Source organism: Hemicordylus capensis, chromosome 5, assembly GCF_027244095.1.
Source record: "Hemicordylus capensis ecotype Gifberg chromosome 5, rHemCap1.1.pri, whole genome shotgun sequence".
Classification (NCBI taxonomy): domain Eukaryota; kingdom Metazoa; phylum Chordata; class Lepidosauria; order Squamata; family Cordylidae; genus Hemicordylus; species Hemicordylus capensis.
Window position 1 is genome coordinate 67,399,454 of NC_069661.1, and position 19,549 is coordinate 67,419,002.

A 19,549-nucleotide genomic window follows, 5' to 3' on the forward strand; every position below is an offset into this window, starting at 1 on the left:
GTATGGTCTGACTCAGTATATGGCAGCTTCCTATGTTCATATGTCCATACCTTTCACCCCACATCTGTTTCTTATATTTTGATGGCAGCAGCAGCTGCTGCCACTCCTCCATGGCTGGTCTCTCTATTCTACCTGCCCCTGGTGGCGCAGTGGTAAGACTGCCGCCCTGTACCCAGAAGGTTGCAAGTTCGATCCTGACCAAGGGGCTCAAGGTTGACTCAGCCTTCCATCCTTCCGAGGTCGGTAAAATGAGTACCCAGAATGTTGGGGGGCAATATGCTAAATCATTGTAAACCGCTTAGAGAGCTTCCAGCTATAGAGCGGTATATAAATGTAAGTGTAAGTACTACCTGCATTTCAAAGGCAAGGAGAGCAGGGAGTTTAGCGGCAGCAGGAGGATGAAGGGAGATGCAGTGAAGCAATGGCACTGTGTCTACCTCATCCAATCTGCTCACTACCACAAATGGTGGGCTGGTCCTGACATATTGTCATTGTTCTGTTAACACTGTCTGTACTGTGGAATGCTGAATGCTGGTTATCCTCTTGCTAAAATGGGAAAGAGGAAGAGGAAGATCATAGGGCAGTATTGCATCATTAAAATGCTGTAAGTATAAATGAACCGCTTTGCAGCAGACACTGTTAAACATAAATATTTCCTTTACCCTCCAGCATATTATTGAAATGCAAAACAGTTGCTTCTATCACCAGGCTGATTAATATTCTAAAACCATATGTATTTTTGATCTCTTTTTGTATGCTCAAAAGTGAATATGATAGCCAGATATATTTGCATTTGGAATGGGGTAAGAATGCAGTTCACACTCCCTAGCTATTTTGCCTAATCTGCAAATTGGCTAGCTTTAACACAGCATTTAATCATTAAACCACTGAAACTACTGACTTTTATTTATTTATTTAACATGTTTCTATGCCGCCCAAAACCTACGTCTTTGGACTTTCATGCATGTGTTATACACACACACAAACATACACATGTGTGTTTATGGAGAGAGAGAGAGAGAGAGAAACACACACACACTCCATACATACATCCTCTGGTCCTTTTAAGCCTTTGGAGATCCCCAAAGGTTTTTGCATGTTATAGTGGATTTTTGTTTTCTTTTCATTCCAAGTTGCAAAGACTAACTCCTGAGGGCTTTCTCTGAGAATACTGTAATACTGAATGTTCTCTGAGAATCTGTAATACTGCAGATGGGAAGGCAATGTGTTACTCTAGTGCTATTGCTACTCCATGAACAGTTCCTGAGGATCCGATAGTTGCTACTGTCTGTCTGCTAGTGTTAAAGGATAATATGACCTTATTATTTTCAAGATCAATCATATCTGAGAGAAAGAGATTCAGGCTGTGAGGATGAAAGATGGCAGTCTGCATGCAAATGCTATTTTTTTCATCATTATTTCTTCATGACAAAGTTTCCTTTTTCTCAAATAAAAGGCTGAGCCAGTATAAATTGTACCCAACTTTGAGGAAAGCAAGTCATCCAAGAATAATATTTCATCTAAACTTATATTTCATCTAAACTTCACTTCTGGATGTGGGTCTTTTACTTCCTACCTCTATGTGCTAAAATGTCAAATTCAGCTGTAGAAAAAGGTTTGTAATTTAGGGTGAATATCCTTAATTCCACCACATGAAACATTTCCATCAGTACCCATTGTGGTTAGTCATAGCTCTACAAGAGGGCCCCTGGTTTACTCTTCTTATTTCCTGGTGTTTCCCCTTCTTCCTCTCTGGCAAGCTTCAAACAAGCAGAAGAATCAGATATCACTCCCTTAAGGGAAAGAGACAGACCATTTATTATATGAAGTTTCAGCTCCATAACAAGCTTTCTTTCTGTTGGACAAACAGTAATCCTATGCTGCTAATTACTATAGTAAGTAATATGGGGCGGAAAGAACTCTGCCTATAGACTTTGAGGTCTCATTCTCATGTAACCGGTGTTTAAGGGGACAGAGGTTGTCGAACTGTTGCATCTGAATGAGTGCAACTTTGGTTCCACGATGTGAACAACCCGAGGCTTTCTCTCTGTAACTCTGATTTGAACCCTCGGGTTGTAGTGAATTTTGTCACCCAACCCAAGGTTCAACTCAGCCACCACTGCATCCAAATTCAGAACTGCAGGCTGTATTCCCTTCAAATGGAAGGAAGCTTTTCCTTCTCTGCAGCAGTGATTGGCTGTGTAGGCTGTCCTTTATGCAAGAAGGAAGCCTGTACAGCCAGTCCCCTCTCCTCTCTGCTGTTTCACTTACTGCATGCTCTCCATTACGTTCAAATTCAGACAGGAGAGCGGGGTGGGGTGGGGAGAAGAACTGCAGGTCCACTGGACCCGTCGATCAGTGTTACATATGAATACGGCCAAAATATGAAAGAAGAAATAATGTAAGGTCAGTGTGATGATTAGTAAATCCACTTGCTGGCTTGGAAACAAGAGAGCTTATTTCCTGTTCTCATTGGATCCTTTTCAAGTTCACACTTGCTAGCATGCAGTGGGGCAGTGGAGTTAGCTGGGTTTCAGCCTTTGATTTTCTTGATGATTTATATTGCAAAGCAAACTGTCTTATACTGAGTCTGACCATTGGTTCATCTAGCTTAGTATTGCCTGCACTGACTGGCAGCATTTCTCCAAGGTATCCAACAGGAGTCTTTCATAGACCTACGCATAACTACCAGGGATTGAACCTGGGACCTTCTTCCTTCAAAGCAGGTACTCTTCCACTGAGCTACAGTCTCTTCCTCTTGATCTATAGGTCTGTAGTTTATGGCTCCATCCCTACTACAGACTTGTGTTCTGAAGCCTACTAAATTCAGTGGGCCTGCATGCAGATGATTTCAGCCTCTCTCTGTATAGTTAACACACAATTATTGATTGATTTGCCCTCCCCTGTCTGCTAAGAGAGCTTAGTAGTAACTAAACTGGACAGATAACAAAGACCATACTTAGAGCCCATTTGCTTCTTATCACATGCTTCCTCAGGCACAAAGCTTAACTTGCACCCTCTTCTGTGGGACTAGGGGTGGTGTCAGGGGTTCACCAGGCCTAGAATGGGTTGAGGGCCTATGCCCATTAAAGGGCTCACCTGTGACATGGCCACCTCCCTAAGCAACCCCTAATCCAGCGAGGTGGAACATGGAAACTTCACTGCTGAAAGGAGTGTCTGCTGCTGCCGCTGTTGCCTACGAAACCAGGGCCCAATGGGGAGGGATTGGTGAGTAGCAACAGTAGACAGACACTCCTTTCCCAGTGCACTGCTGTGCAGGAAGACCAGCTGTCCAGCCCCCTTTCTTCCCCTAATGTTGTCCTACTGTCCATAAATGGTAAACAGGGAGCGGCGGAGATCTGGCCTTGTAGCAAGCATGAATTGTCCCTTTTGCTGAGTAGGGTCCACCTTGGTTTTCATTTTGATGGGATATTACCTGTGAGTTCTACAAGATATTCCCCATAGGGGATGGTTCCATAGTTCAGTGGAAGAGCATTTGCGTGCTTGCATGCAGAAGGTCTCAGCTGCATTCCCTGCATCTCCAGGTAGGGCTGGGAGAGACTCCTGCCTGCAATTTTGGAGAGTTGCTGCCAGTTAGTGTAGACAATATAGAGCTAGATAGACCAATGGTCTGACTCCATATAAGGCAGCTTCCTGTGTTCCTATTTTCCCCAATAGCCAGGCACCGCTGAGGGGCAGTTCATGCATGTTCACCCATGGAGAGCAGGGCACATGGCCAGTATGCCTTGTGGGGCCACTACAGAGCTTTGCCATAGGGCCCTCTGGATCCTGCAATCCATCTATGTGAAGTGATAGCTTCTGAACTCTCTGGTATATTATTTTTGCTTTAGCACTGTTGTGCCAAAGTGGTTTCTGTACAGAAGGTGAATTACCTTCACAGCTAGAGTAAACATGATGCTCATTCTGTCATCCCAACTCCGCCACAGACAGTGGTGGCACAAAACACAACAAACTACTACATTGCAGTATATTGGTACAAGCAATGAGAATTGCAGTCACTATCTAAGCCATGGTATGTAGGCAATTTCTTTTCTCCATCTCTTCTGCTTAGGCTATGAACAAATGCTAGTTAATGAAAACTGAATGATATGGCAGGGATATAAATGCTTTTAGAAACAGCACAGAAATGCCTTCAGACATAGAAGTTGGTGAGAGGCAAACATTTTACAATCCTATATTCAGCTGAACTTCCTTAATGGCAAATGTAGTTATATATTTATCAGTATCCCAAGTAGTTAGCTGAGAGGTTCTATTTAAAGTTCGTCTAGATGAGACAGCAGGAGATCAGTGATTGTATCGTGTGCTGTTTTTTAAAAGTGAAAAGCAGAACCGAAGGGGAAATAGGATTAGTGCCACAGCAGGAGGAGGAAGGGTTTAACCATTTCCCCGCCATCATTTCCCCATTTCCTCATTTCCCGACTGAAATTTCCCCCCGCCATCATTTGCACTGTTCATTATGTTATCTATATATTCCCCGCATGGGGCAAATATCAGCTTTGGAGGGGCAGTTTTAATTTGGCAACCATAATCAATGCCTGTGGAACAGCAAGCATCAATTATCATTGTTGGATTGTTATTTAAAATATTGATACATTGCTGTTCAACAAGAACAACAAAAGAGGTTATCAAAAAGCAGTTTACATAACAAAAAGAATGAGAAAATGGCTTCCTCTCCCAAAAGGCCTCACTACCAAAAAGCCCCCCCCAAAACCCCCAAAAGAAAACAGCTATTTACTGGAAGGAGGTGTTGCTGGGTTGAAAAGGGACAGTTGCTCTCCCGCTGCTAAATAAAAGAAAACCAGCCTTTTAAACATGCCTTTCCCCCTAGTTAGCAGGGACTCATCAAAGTGCTGGTTCCTACCTTTAAAACCCTTCAGAGCTTAGTGCCTGTTTACCTTCAGGACCGCCTCTCCTGGCCAGTCCTGTCCCATCCTGTGAGATCTCCTCAGGTTGCCCTTCTTTTGATCCCTGGTCTCAGAGAGGTCCGTAGTACTAGGGCCCGTGGGAGGGCTTTCTCTCTTGCTGCCCCTTCACTTTGGAATTCTCTTCCCCACAAAATTCTGTCTGCCTCCTCCCTTTCAGCCTTTAAAACCTTATTGAAGACATTTCTGTTCCACCAGGCATTTGCCCTTTAATAATAATAATAACATCATCATCATCATCTAAATCTCAGATGCTGTTCTTGCTTTGTACACTGCCCTGAGTCTGTGGACTGGGTGATATATTAAATCTTTTAATAAATAAATAAATTTATAATATGTTCTATGTAAGTCTAGTATTTGGAAACAGCAGTAGGTTTGGATTATGAAGAGCTGCCACCTTTAGGTGGGTGAGAACTTTAAAACTGAATATATAGGCTGATATAGTACACAACAAATTGACTTTTATTAGAGAATGTTTAACATAGGGTTTACAAAAGCAACAGTGAATAGAATTTCCCGATAAAACACTGCCGCGTACTGTGCATTGCAACCAGGAGTGGCTGGTCCTAACGAGCCAGGGGTCACCAAAGGAGGCACAGCTACCTCTCGTTCCAGGAGCTCTGTTTGCTCCTCTCTCCCCCATCTCCTCTCTCCCCCATGCTGCCTGCAATTTGGCCATTCATCAGGTACCTGACCTGGTTTGTTATGACCAGCTGCTCCTGATTGCAACATCACCTTTGTGCAAGTGTGCTCTTGTGCAAGAACACAAAAATGGTGCAAATGGTGTTGCATGACAGTACAGCCATTGGAAATAGTGGTCTACTGTCATGCAACTACATCTCTGCAATTTTTGTGCTTCTGCAAGAGTGCATTTGTGCAATTTCATGACTGTTATGTTGCAACACATGCATAACGTTATGCAGTATGTCAGCCGTTGTTGAGAAATCAGTAGAATAACCTCAGTTCTGTCTCCTGAGACAGAACTGAGACATCAACTCCCTATTTCTTTCTGTAGAACTGCTCTGTAGGAAGCTATTTTATCTTACATAGGCTATAAGTAGTTACAATATTTTTAAATGACTAGTTTTGTGTGCTAGGGTTCCATTCTGGCAAAAACTCACTGTTGGCAATCCACGGTTGGCGAAGCATTAAGGTCTATGGGGTTAGGGGGACCACGACTGCAAAAAGACCTAAAAATAAAAGGAAAAATACATTACAAAGCCAAAAAAATCACAAAAAATCCTGTAATATCGCCAAGAAGAATGAGTTGATCAAACCTCTGGAATTTTTTTTGAAACCTTCCCCCCCATCACTCAAAGGCATTTTAAATTTGCAAGGGACAGCAAAGTCAGCAAGGGTCACCAAGAGCAATGAGCAGATCGGACTTCTGAACCCCCCAAATTGCTGAATTTACTAAAAACAACTACAAACCCCTCTTCAACCGTGGATACTCGGTTGGCAAGTAGGGATGTGCAAATCAATTTGGGTACAAAACAATTTGTACCCAAATCTACCTGTTTGGGGCGATTTGTGGACAAAACAAATTGCCCCTGTGCTAGCTGGCCGGATTCAAGTCCAAAACAAATTGCCTGGATTTGGGACCTGAAAATTTTGTAGATTTAGACCTCCATTTTGTGGTGATCTCTCTTGCTGTCTCCATTTTGTGTCAGATTTTTTTTTTTAAATCCCGCCCCCCTAAGATTCAGATTGGTGACTTACAGTGTGCAACGATTGTCTGGCAATTCCCTTCTGGTTCCAGATTCGCTCGTTTCCATTCAAATCTTGTGTTGCCAGGGCTGACTGACCCCACATTGGCTAGGGGAAGGGTCAAAGAAGGGACAAGGGTGGGCGGGAGTTCGAAGGAGGGATTTTCAAATGCACTTAAGGAGGCAGGCAGCCACCATTCTGCCTTTCTGCCTCATGGGAGAAAAGAGAGCGAGAGAGTCAGAGGAGCTTTTCTTTGCCTTGCCTGCCTGCTGCCTGGAGTGGTGTCTCTGCTTTTTGTTCCTGCTTTCCTGATTGAGGAAAAGAAAAGAGATATTTTTTTCCACCCCCTCCTGCTGCTGAGAGAATCACTTCCTGCACCTGCTGTCTGTGTGAATTGATTTGGGTACAAAACGATTTGTACCCGAATCTACCTGTTTTGAAAGATTTATGGACAAAACTAATTGCCCCTGTGCTAGCTGGCCAGATTTTGACCCAAAACAAATCGGGGGCGATTCGATTCAGGTATAACTCAAATCAAATAAATTGATTTGTGCACAGCAAGACCTGTAACAATTTCTTATCCACATATACTCAAAACTGTGGTTGGTAAAACAGTAGTTGGCAAGGGATGACTGTACTCCAGATGGAATTATTCTGATGTGGTTTAAGAACTGCAGCGTAAGTAAAATGTAAACTTATAAGATTTTACTTTCCTTATTTTATTTTACTTATTTTATTTTAAGTAAAATAAGTAAAATAAAATTACTTATTTTAATTTACCTATAAATTAAAATAAACTGGAATATTTTCTTTAAAGTTTTCCATAGTACCCACACACCTTCCTGTAAATTATAGAGTTAAATCCATAAAACCTACTTCCTTAGGAAAACTAAGTATCATTCATTACTCATAATTTTGAATGGAAATGGCAAGTCTTATTTTTTACATTTAAAGGAATAGTTAATTGACAATGAAGGATAATGAGCAGATATATACTACCTTTCTACCTTGTAAACCAATTAAAAACAATAGCACAACACAGACAATAAGATAAAACAACACGCCTGCCACAGATTAGGCACATATAAAACAATCCAACAGCCAGATGAACCAATCACAATTAAAGGATTGCCTGAACAGATGTATGTATGTATGTATGTATGTATGTTTGTTTAAAGTATTTATACCCCACCCCTCCAGTACATTACTGCTTGTGGTGACTCACAACATAATAAAAAGATACAATATAAAACAAGACTAATAGTTCTATTTAAGTTAAACAAGTTAAAAGACCAAGCTAAAACCACATTTAAAATTTCATTTTAAAATAAAAAAAATCAAATTAAAAGTTATTTTAAAAGCTAAAAACTGAGAACTATAAAAACTAAAGAACCTACCAGATATAAACAGAGATGAAACATTTAAAAAGATGTTTTCAATTGGTTTTTTTTAAAAACCATTGAGGGAAGGAGCATGCTGAAGCTCTTCAGGAAGGGTGTTCCAAAGCCAAGGGGCCATAACCGAAAAGGCTCTGTCTCTAGTCACTGCCAACCAGATCTCTGTTAGTGGTGGGGCCAAGAGCAGGACCTGAGATGCTGAGTGGAGGGCCGGGGCAGATTCATATGGGTTAGTTCCAACAGGTACCCCAGCCTGTAGAGCTTTAAAGGTAAAGACCAGCACCTTGAATCAAGCCTGGAAGTAGACTGGTAACCAAGGAAGCTGCCGCAGGATGGGTGTGACATTCATGAAGCAACTTGCACCCATGAGCATCCTTGCAGCAGCATCCTGGACCAGCTGAAGCTTCTGAACAGTCTTCAAAGGCAGCCCCACGTACAGCACAATGCAGTAGTCCAATTGATGCATCTTTACTAGCTGGCAACATATGGCTAAGAAGGGTGTGTGGCTAGCTTCAGGGAGAGAGGAGTTCTGAAGCCAAGGCACCGCCACCAAAAAGGCCCTTTATTTACACTGAGTCACAAAGATCATCTGCTAATATATGGTACCTCAGATTGCTATACTGTAATACTACAGCTTGAATCAGTACATAATATCTGGCTGGTGTTATAACTTTTTTTGCATTCCTGCACCTGAAGAAAAATTAAATAGTCTTTTAGAGTAACTCCTGAGTAGTAATACCGAGTAACTTAGTTGGAATGTCAGCCACCATTTTTATAAATATTTTAGTTGTCAGCATTGTTCCTCACCTTCTGTAAAGTGAGTGTGGTGATATTATTCAGAACATGATTCTGCTTCTTGGCAGATGATAAATTTGAGGTGGTGTTTGGTTTGCTAATGATTGATGGGCTGAAGGCACTTAAACATTTCATAAATATCCCATTAATTTTCTACTCGCCCGATTCTGCCAGTCTTTGTAAAGGGAAGGTTCTTTGCATGATTACCTCTATGTTTTTGTTATGCTGCTTAGCAAAAAACCAAGCACAAAGATCCAGTCTGTGCTCTTTTGGCAGCATTTTAGGAATGCATAATACCAGAAGCAATTGTTTTTTTCTGACCCGAGAGCCAAAAATGTCTCAGAAATGTATAAATAGGCAGAACATCATATTTGAGCACCTTATTAGGGAGTTAGTTAAATCAGTGGCCAGTACTTTCTTTCCATTCACGGAACTGTCTTTCTGTGTCAGACTATCAGTCATCTTCACTTTTAGAATGTATACTCTCAAACCTGACAGACAAGACCTCTGCCTGGTGTGAGGCAGCAGAGTTAGCAGAGAGCTCTGCCTTGATCCTTAAATTAGGATCAACATGACATCAGCAGATCTATGATGAGATAACCTGCTTTTCTTTAAAGAGGTGAAGAATAACCGGGGGGGGGGCATTGCAGTGTTGGGGGTGAGGGTCTTCACCCTTCCCCACACCTCTAATTTTGAGATCTGATCTGAATCCTCCCCCACTCCCAGTCTATTTGTCCTACAGGGAGAAACATATAGGTACCTATTTCTAAAGTGTATTGTAGTGCTGGTATGGTGTAGAAATGGCAACTGAAATGATCAAGGGTTGAGGTACCTAAGGCATAATTAATGTATAGAATTACTTAATTATAACGACTATAATTCTCTGCCTGGCTATCCCTCACTGTTTAATGATAAATAGATAGCAATCAGCTTGTGGGAAACTGAGATAAGCCTGATTCTGTTGGCAGCCATGTTTTGCATCATCCCTTTGTGAAACATTCATTATTGATCTTGGGCATGGAAGTATTTACTATGGAAGATGGATAGTACAATTATTGTATTCTATCTAGAAGTCCCATATGCTTTGTTGATTAGAAATTTGTTCCAGTGGGGATCCTGTAGGGAGCGTGGGGAGGATGAAGGTAGAATCAGAAAAGAAAGATGGATAGTACAATTCTATCTAGCAATCCTTTATGTTTTGTTGATTAAACGTTTGCTTCAGTGGGGATCCTATAGGGGGTGTGGGAGTGGAGTCAGAAAAGAAAAGGGAGGGAAAGGAGAAGGAGAAAATGGAGTTGTTCCTAGAATAAAGTCGTTGTTAAACAAACATAAGATTACTTTGTATTCATGAGGGAAGCAGCTATAAAACATTTGGCGAGGAGGATGGTATTTGATCCATGTTGCAGTGGGCATCCAGTGATCAACAGAGTCCAGGATTGATAAGGAAAAAATACATTCAGGGGTTATGCGGGTCAGGAAGATGGATAAACAGCAATAGCAGCATTGCAGCAGCAATAGTAGAATGCAGCAGTTCAGGAACATAGGCCCAGTGATGCAATGAAAGGAAGATGCAGGACCCTTCACAAGCTTTGCAGGCTCACACACATAGCTGGTTCAAAATCTCATTGCCAAATGTTTTATAGTTGCTTCTTGCATGAATACAAAGTAATCTTACATTTGTTTAATAAAGACTTTACTCCAAGAACAACTCCATTTTCTCCTTCTCCTTTCCCTCCCTTTTCTTTTCTGACTCCACTCCCACACTCTCTATAGGATCCCCACTGAAGCAAATGTCTAATCAACAAAACATAAAGGATTGCTAGACATAATTGTACTATCCATCTTTCATAATAAATACTTCCTTTCCCAAGATCAATAATGAATGTTTCACAGTTTTGTACAGAAAGCAGCAAAAAGAGAGGTAAACTTCAAATCAGTGCCTGAAGGAGAATTGATTGGTTCAAATACATTCCCCAATGCATTTCAACAGGAGTAACCATAAACACTAATAAATACAGAATAAAATCAATATGAGAACAGCAGCACCACTCTATGAAAGACATATTAGATAATACACATAAAGGGAAAAAATCCATCACAATATGAAGTGGATTAAATCGGGAAGCAACATGTAATTTTAATACTAATATTAAATATTCTATTTAGTATATTAATACTGATATGCACCATATCAGTATAACAGAAATAATACCTTTAAAGAGATATTTGAACTAAAAGAACCTAATATATAATAAATTAGGCATTTGAGCCAATCAATTCTCCTTCAGACATTCTTGAGGTTTATCTCTCATTTTGCTTCTCTCACCATTTTTTAGTTTTAGTTCTTTTCTGTTCTGGTCTTAGTTCCTTCCCACTTTACATCATTATCTCAGACTGGACTAACCATTTTACTTTGCTAGAAAAAATTAACTCTGGGAAGCTTGTACAAGCCTTGTCAGTTAGAAATTGATTTGCAAAAAAACCCAAACGCACACACACACCCCAAAGTGGCTGCTTTGTGAATCTCAGATGACGTTCTGATGTGTTACCCAAGTCTTCATTTCATTGTCAAATATAGCATTTTCATTAGTGTAGGCAAAAGACTTTGGATATATGGAAATTCATTCCAAATTCAGCCTTACTCATTTTGTACCACAATGGTCCTAGTTATTTCTCCCTCCACACCGTTGCCCCCACTGCCTTTTAAATATAAACTAGCAACAAGATCCAGTCCTGGGCTTATGAGGTTATATGGGTTTATGGTTACTCCATTATATGATCTAAACAGGGAACCGTTTCCTTCCTTTGGAACCGTTTCCTTCTTTTTGATGCATAATATATCCATTCAGTTACACACAGAGAACCAGAATAATATGAGTTAAATGTCATTCAGAAATACCAAAAATATGCAAACGAATACAAATCAGAACTGTGGAAGCGGAAACAGTTACTACTTTGGGCTTGTAATCTAATCCCACAACCTGGATAAGTTTTCATAGCTTGTTTCATAGCTTCCCAAATTATACCTCCCAAACTGTTCCTGAGGTATGAGGCTTGCATTAATCCTGCATGAGAACATGTTGATGCTGGATGGACTGGGTGGGTAAGAAATGGCTAAATATCAGAACCTGGAGCCACTAACTTCCTAATGTGGAATAATGTGTTGAATGGTTGTTCAAACTGACTCTGTTTCAGGATCCCTCAAGTGAATCACCAACAACTTCTTCACTCGTGGGAGTGCAAAATTACAGGATGAACTCGTGCCATTCTGATGGGAATTCAGAAATTGATATAGAGATGGGTGAATCTCCTACTGGTAATATTATCTCCCTCCAGGCCAGGCATTGCAAAACATGTCATCAATTTACAAAAAACAGCTACATTTCAGGATCTCTTATATGAAACACTAGGGCAGGGGTTCTGTGGTATTCTATCTAGTAATCTTTTATGTTGTGTTGTTGAGAGGTTTGTCCCAGTGGGGATCCTGGAGAGATAATGTGTGGCGTTGGGGGGTGGAGTCATAATGGGAAAGGGAGAGAAAGGAGAAAATGGAGTTGTTTCTGCATAAAGCCTTAGTTAAATCTACATGAGATTTTATGAGGGAAGCTGCTATAAAATATTTAGCAACGAGATTTTGAACCAACTAAGTGTGTGAGCATGCAAAGCTTGTGAAGTTTCCTGTAATGTCTTCTTCACCATGAACCCCATCACCCATTGCGGAAAGGTCCATCTGCACTTGTCTCTGGCTTGTCTGGTGGCCACACAGCAGGGGCCTTCTCTGTTGCTGCCCCAAGACTCTGGAATGCGCTCCCTGCTGAGGTAAGAGTCTCCCCATCTGACAACTTGAAAAAAGTACCTAAAGACTTGTTTCTTCACCCAAGCTTTTTAATTTGACAGTGGTTTTTAATTTGAATGTAGTTTTAAATTATTTTAAAGTTTTTATCTTCTGTAACTTGTTTTATGTTGGTATAAACTACCCAGAGATGAATGTTTGGGGCAGTACACACATTTGATAGATAAATAAATTTCTATCTATCTATCTATCTATCTATCTATCTATCTATTTATTATATTGTTGCATGTATGTACCGCCTTTCATTAAAACAATCCCAAGGTGGTTTACAGCAAAATTTTAAAACAAGATTATAAAAATGACACAGTTAAAATATTAAGCTAAAAATATAAGACAAATCTGATTAAAGAATTTAAAACACAAATTTATTTATATAATAAAATTAACCTCATTTCATTGCATTACTGGCCCTACATTCCTGAACTGCTGCATTCTACTGTTGCTGCTGCTGATTGTTTCTCCAGCTTCCTGACACACACACCTGCTGAAGGTACTTTTTCCTTATTAATCCTGAACTCTGCTGTTCTCTGGATGCCCACTGTTCAAATTCCACCACAACCATTTTTTCTTGTCCACCCCAGGAGAACCTGCTCTTCTCTGGAAACAATGGAGCTCCTATTTCTTCAATTACCTCTTCAATATACAGACCCCTGATTTTACACCAGCAAATCAGAAGGCTATGTTTAGATTTGTAAAAGAATATTCTCCTACATTATTTAGCATAGCAGAGAATATTTCAGAGAATTAGTCTACTCATTCTATTAAATGGATTGGAGATTATTCTTTTACAAGCTTAGTTATATTGTTTCACTGCCTGGGCCTTGAAGGCTAAAGAAAATATAATCATTTGTCTTTTCCTGCCAACTTGGAAGGGGATGCCAATTCTTATGAAGCTGCTCTTCAAGACTTAGATTATCATTTCAATCCTACTTTGAATGTGATTGCTGAATGTTACAAGTTCTATCCTAGATTCCAACTTCCTGGAGGCTTTCCACACAAGGCTTTTACTTCAAATCTCCTCCAGAATGGAGTGTGGCAATCCACATATTAGTTGCATTTACCCCAAAGTCCCTGCAGGCTATCGGGGACCAGTACAGACATGACTCTGTTTTTCCCAAAATCATGGCTACACATTATGGCTTAGCCCGAAGTATGTCCATCTTAAAAAACCCTCTGTTTTCAGTGGCTTTTAAAAAACCAAAAAACCCTAGACTTCTGTTATGCCCTGCAGTTTCTCTGTGATGTGTGGAGTGGCCATTGGCAGTAATTCAGCACCAGAGCCACACAAGGCTGCACTTTGATCATTTTTAGAACTCTGTGAGTATTACTCTAAATTTGTTAGACCATTTGCCTCAAAAGTTGCTCCATTGTGCCTGCTTTTCAGTGCCGAATAGTTCATGCACAACCCTAGGTGCCAACCGCCTTACAAGCAAAGCAATCAAAATTGCCCACAAAAGTCACCTGGGTGTGAGCTTGACTAAAAGGTGAATCAGAAAATTCTTAGGTGGCCAGGTATTTGTAAACACATTGAAAATGTAATCAGGCACTGTATGGCTTGTGCTGTATGTGACATATTGCAGAAGACTTTTACCACCCCCTTGACTCCAGTAGAATACCTGAGGAAAACTTGCTCTGAATCTAATGGGGCCTTTTGATAACCAACCCACAAAACAATATTTGTAATAGTGATGGTGGATTACTATTCCAGGGGACCAGAAATTTCATTTGCTGACACATTACTACAAACAAAGTGATCCAGTTCATGGCTGCAGTTTTTGCAAGCGAAGGTCTTCCTAAAGAACTATTGACTGACAATGGGACACAGCTTACCTCATTTGAAATTGAGCAATACTTGCATAACCATGGGACAAAACACAAGACTATTTCCTTTACCATCCTTGAGGGAATGGCTTAGTGAAGTGGTTCCCAAACTGGGAGCCTCCAGATGTTGCTGAACTAAAACTCCCATCAGCCCCAGCTACAATTTACTGTGTCTGGGGATGATGGGAGCTGTAGTTCACCAACATCTGGAGGCTCCCAGTTTGAGAACTGCTGGCTTAGTGGAAAGAATGAACAGATCAGTGGAAGAAAGTTTACAGCTGGCTACTATGCAACAACAACCCTGGAAAGAGGGAATCCGTGAAACTCTACTTGCTTATCAAACTACTCCTCATTCTGTTACAGGAAAACCACCATCTGAACTGCTGAGAGGGCACAAAGCTACCACCAAAGTTACCCAATGGCAACAGTTGAAAGGACTTTCTGTGCCATCTCACCCCGAGGATGCAGAGATTCATGATTGGGTAAGGGAGAAGCAACAAACATACAAAATGTATGTGGATCAGAAATGGGGTACGAAACAACCAACATTTCAGGTGGGGGACTTTGTTTGAATACAGCTGCATTATAAAGAGATAAAGTGATGTTCCTGATATTTTGGACCAAAACAAATAATTTAAGTCCAAGCAGAATTTGTCATATTGGATGATGGATAGAAATGGAACAGTTCAAGACTTTCCAGCATGCATTCTATGAGAAAAGAAGGAAGAAAGTCTGATCTCTATAGAGGAACAGGAAAGGAATTTTATCTTGCCTCCAGTTTTGACCACAAGGGATAATGATGAAAGTGATTGACAATCCTCTACCAGTAAAACAATCACTAACAGTGCCAGAGAACCTAAGAATTAGGATAAGTGTGTATGACAGGAGATCACCTAAAAGACTTCAAGACTTTGTCAATGAATTTTAAATTAATTCAATTCTGGTTGTTATAAAGGGGAGGGATGTGTTGTATTTCATCTAGTAATCTTTTATGTTTTGTTGTTGAGACATTTGTCCCAGTGGCAATCCTCTAGAGCAGTGGTTCTCAACGTGTGGGTCCCCAGATGTTGCTGAACAACAACTCCCAGCATCCCTAACCAAAGGCCAATGGGGCTAGGGATGCTGGGAGTTGTAGTTCAGCAACATCTGGGGACCCACACGTTGAGAACCACTGCTCTAGAGAGTGTGGGAGTGGAGTCATAAAGTAAACAGGAGAGAAAGGAGAAGGAGAAAATTGAGTTGTTTCCTTAGGTATGTTACCTACATAAGATGACTATATGTTTATGAGGGAAGCAGCTATAAAACAGGTTCCCAAACTTGGGTCCCCAGATGTTGCTGGACTACAACTCCCATTATCCCCAACCACAATGGTCAAAGGGAGCTAAGGTTAGGAACCAAGTTTAGGAACTCCTGCACTAAGGCCTGAAAAATTACATTTTGGGTGGCTTGTATGAGCCTTCCATTTGCAACAGCTGCTGTGCATCCCAGTTATTAACTTCTGCTCTGAAGACTGACAGGTTCACATCAGAGGGAGATTTTAATTTTAGCTCTTGCATGATACATATTAAAGAAATATCACACAGGCAAGCAGAAATACAAAAAAGGCCTAAGAAGTACACTTGCATTCCTGTATACACGACAGTCATTTTGTACATGATCTAACACAAGTATAAAACTTTCTTCTATGACACTTTGTGTGGGTTTTTCTGAGATCATACAGACTGGACTCTTATGAAAAAGCCATTAAAATCCAGCATATTGTTTGTACACATTGCTTGATAAGTGTGAACATTCTAGGAATTTTCAGCAGGGATCCGCAGCTCTTCTGAATTTTCCTTCATCCAATTACTTTGCAAGATTAAAAGCAGCTTCATCCAAAGTATCTGCCTGGGGCATCCTGTTTCACGCAGATAATTGTCCACCTAGCTTGTGCAGTTGGGCACAAAACTGCACAAAACTGTCATTTTTATGGATCATGACCTCAGTCTATTCCTGTGTTTGAATAAGGGATTATTTGAAACTGACAAAGATGGAATGCAAGAGTAGCAGAAGCTTAACATCTTTGTTAGGACAAAGGTGTAGTAATGACAGACAAAATGTAGTGTATTAGAGAAAATTTGTGTTCTGAAGTTTTAAAAATATGAAATGATTAACAGGTGATATATTAAAAATGAAAAATATGGACTTCTCACACTCCACAAACACTGAAAATACTTATTTGAGTGAAAATAATGAGATCTTATGTTTTCATGGCCCTGCTGTGGTCTATCTGTATGGATACAGATCAAATGAACAGTGATTTACATTCAACAGAGCTGTTTTATGAATGCTAATTGTGTATACAAGACACAGGAGCAAGTGAATGGGAGATTGCTGGTATCTGTGAACACAGAGCAGGGAAGAGGCCAGCTGGCCCACTGTTGGTTTCCCTACCGCAGTTCTTTGCATGCCTTAGAATCTATTCCCATAATTGGCTTTCCCTACTGCAGCTGTTTATCTGGCACAAGTGCCTTGTCTTTGTGATTGACTTACATGACTGGGGATTCCCACAAACAGCCTCTAATTTAGTTATACTGTGAAACTGATTTTAAAAGTGGATTCTTTTAATGAAACAATTAAGGTTAAACAATCTACACTCGTCTTTTGATTCAGGCAATTTGTTTCAGATGATTTTCTAAACATCTACTTGCCTGTCCTTGGTTAATAGCAATAGCAATATAGCAATAGCACTTACATTTATATACCGGTCTATAGCCAGAGCTCTCTAAGCGGTTTACAATGATTTAGCATATTGCCCCCAACATTCTGGGTACTCATCTTACCGACCTCGGAAGGATGGAAGGCTGAGTCAACCTTGAGCCCCTGGTCAGGATCGAACTTGTAACCTTCTGGTTACAGGGCAGCAGTTTTACCACTGCGCCACCAGGGGCTCTTATCCTGAACTATTATCTGGAATGAGAGAAATGTGCTCATATTTATTTTTCTTTGGTTGAAACACTTTTTGGTGGTGGTGGTTAGCTGTTCTAAACATATTGAATACATGTTGCAAGATGCCATTGAACTTCTGAACATGTTATTCAGAATGCCATTCAGTATAAAGACATGATAACTTTAGTTTGAAAGAAAAAACCATACCATTTGATTTAATATTTTGGAAGAGTTGAATGACTTTTGGATTTGATGGCCACGAATGGAATGGAATTTAAAACAATAGTCTTATGCAGGGTTTCTTAACCTTGGGCCGCAGATGTTGTTGGACTACAACTCCCATCATCCCCAGACATGGCCTTTGTGGCTGAGGATGATGTGAGTTGTAGTCCAACAACATCTGGGGCCCCAAGGATAAGAAACCCTGGTCTTATGGGATTGCTGTCTATTGAAATTGCTGTGAATAGGCCTATTGCTATTGTTCTGCCTTAAAGCGATACCTATTCAGGGTTTGAAATTTGACAAAACAGTATTAATGTTCCTTAATTATCAGTATTACCTTCCTTAATAGGGTGAGAGATAGCTGGTAATTACTCAGAGCATTTTGAATAGGAGGGTTGTCAGAAATTGAGGGCGGTGAGGTGACACACCTCAACCAGATCAAAAGCTCTGCTTTTGGTTTTAAACTAATCATGGCTCTTCATGATGTCCAACTGCAGAGAACTGTAGCTAAACAATGGTCTAGAAAACTTTCAGGGTTTTAGCTTCCACCCACACACACCCCAAGAACTTTTCTGTCTCATTTGTATCTTCTTCCAAAGAGCTCCAAGTACTGTAGTTTTCCACCACCCCAATTTATTGTCCCAACAATGATGTGGGATAGATGAAGCTGAGAAGGCATCAGGAAGCTTCATGGCTGACAAGGGACTTGACCTACGTTCTTCTCCGCTTATGTCTCCACTACAATACACAACACTGACTTTCTATTATAAATGCTTAAATTTGTATCCCACTCTGTCCCTTGCTCCCCTCACCTGGCAAGTGGTAGAGCAAGGGCACAAGATGACAGGGAGGGCATCAAGTGTTCTGCTGCCCATGGAGACAGCAACAGTCATGTATGTTCACAAGCACAAACACTCAAAGTGGCAACATAAATAGAGTACCCCATCACAGCGCCGGAGGAGAACATTTTGCAGGGGGGGGAGCGGGAGATTCAGGGTCAGGTATAAAGGGCAGAGTAGCAAAGTTCTATTTTTTTTTACCATGTAAGTTGGGGAAGGGGCAGCCAGCCTCCTCTGATGGGATTTGGGGAGGGGTGGTAGTGGAGAATCTTTTCTATATATTTTTTTCTGTGGAGAGTCAGGGGTCTCTTAAAGCAACCCCCCTTGGTTCATTGGTGGTTAAGTGAGTGGTTCAACTTATGATCACCCTTTAATGGGCATGGCACAAATATTCTCTGATTGAAACAGCATGGGGGAAAGGTCCCCTCCCATGGCCGTAACTGTCATCCACCCCAAATCAAGATGGCAGATGCATAAAAGTTTGAGGCGCAAGTGGGCTAACTTGTCAACTGCCCAAGTTGAACCAAATTGCTACAGGTTTAGGGACACATAGGGACACCTCAACAGTGTAGTTTAGCAGTGTGCCCGAACCGGTCCGGCGGCCATTCCAAAGAATGGCCGAACTGCCGGACCGGTCCGGCCCTGCCTGGTTCGGGTCCGGGTGGGGGGTATGCCTTTAAGGGCGGGAGGGCTTGCTTAGCCCTCCCGCCTCCTTGCCCCCGCCAGCGCCCGTATTTTCTAGTATAGGGGCGCTGGAAACCAGCCGCCCCCCCCGCCGCCGCCGCCGCGGCGAAAGAACTCCCAATGCCAGCCCTCCCTCCCTCCCAGCTAGCTGCCCGCCCGCCCGCCCGCTCGCTCACCCGCTCACCGCATAGGAAACGAGAGGAGTTCCGGCACAGAGCTCCTCTCGTTTGGAAGGCCTCCGGCATAATGGTGTTTTGGGCGTGCGCGCGCATGCGCGCGCCGCAAATCACACCGTTCGCCGGAGGCCCGGTCTACCCGCAGGGAAAGGGCCGGGTAGACCGGGCCTCCGATCGCTGGGTA

General features: G+C 41.5%; 1 long non-coding RNA gene across 2 annotated transcripts; it reads right to left on the minus strand.

The window, feature by feature from the left end:
* Positions 1-1,505: 1,505 nt before the first annotated feature.
* Positions 1,506-6,768, minus strand: LOC128327372 (uncharacterized). Of its 2 annotated transcripts, none has more exons than XR_008308607.1 (3): positions 6,663-6,768; positions 6,065-6,133; positions 1,506-1,793 (listed from the first exon to the last, which is right to left on the minus strand). It is a non-coding gene; the product is annotated as an uncharacterized LOC128327372 (long non-coding RNA). The 2 variants fall into 2 exon arrangements; XR_008308608.1 differs by lacking the exon at positions 6,663-6,768 and adding an exon at positions 6,546-6,614.
* Positions 6,769-19,549: the final 12,781 nt, after the last annotated feature.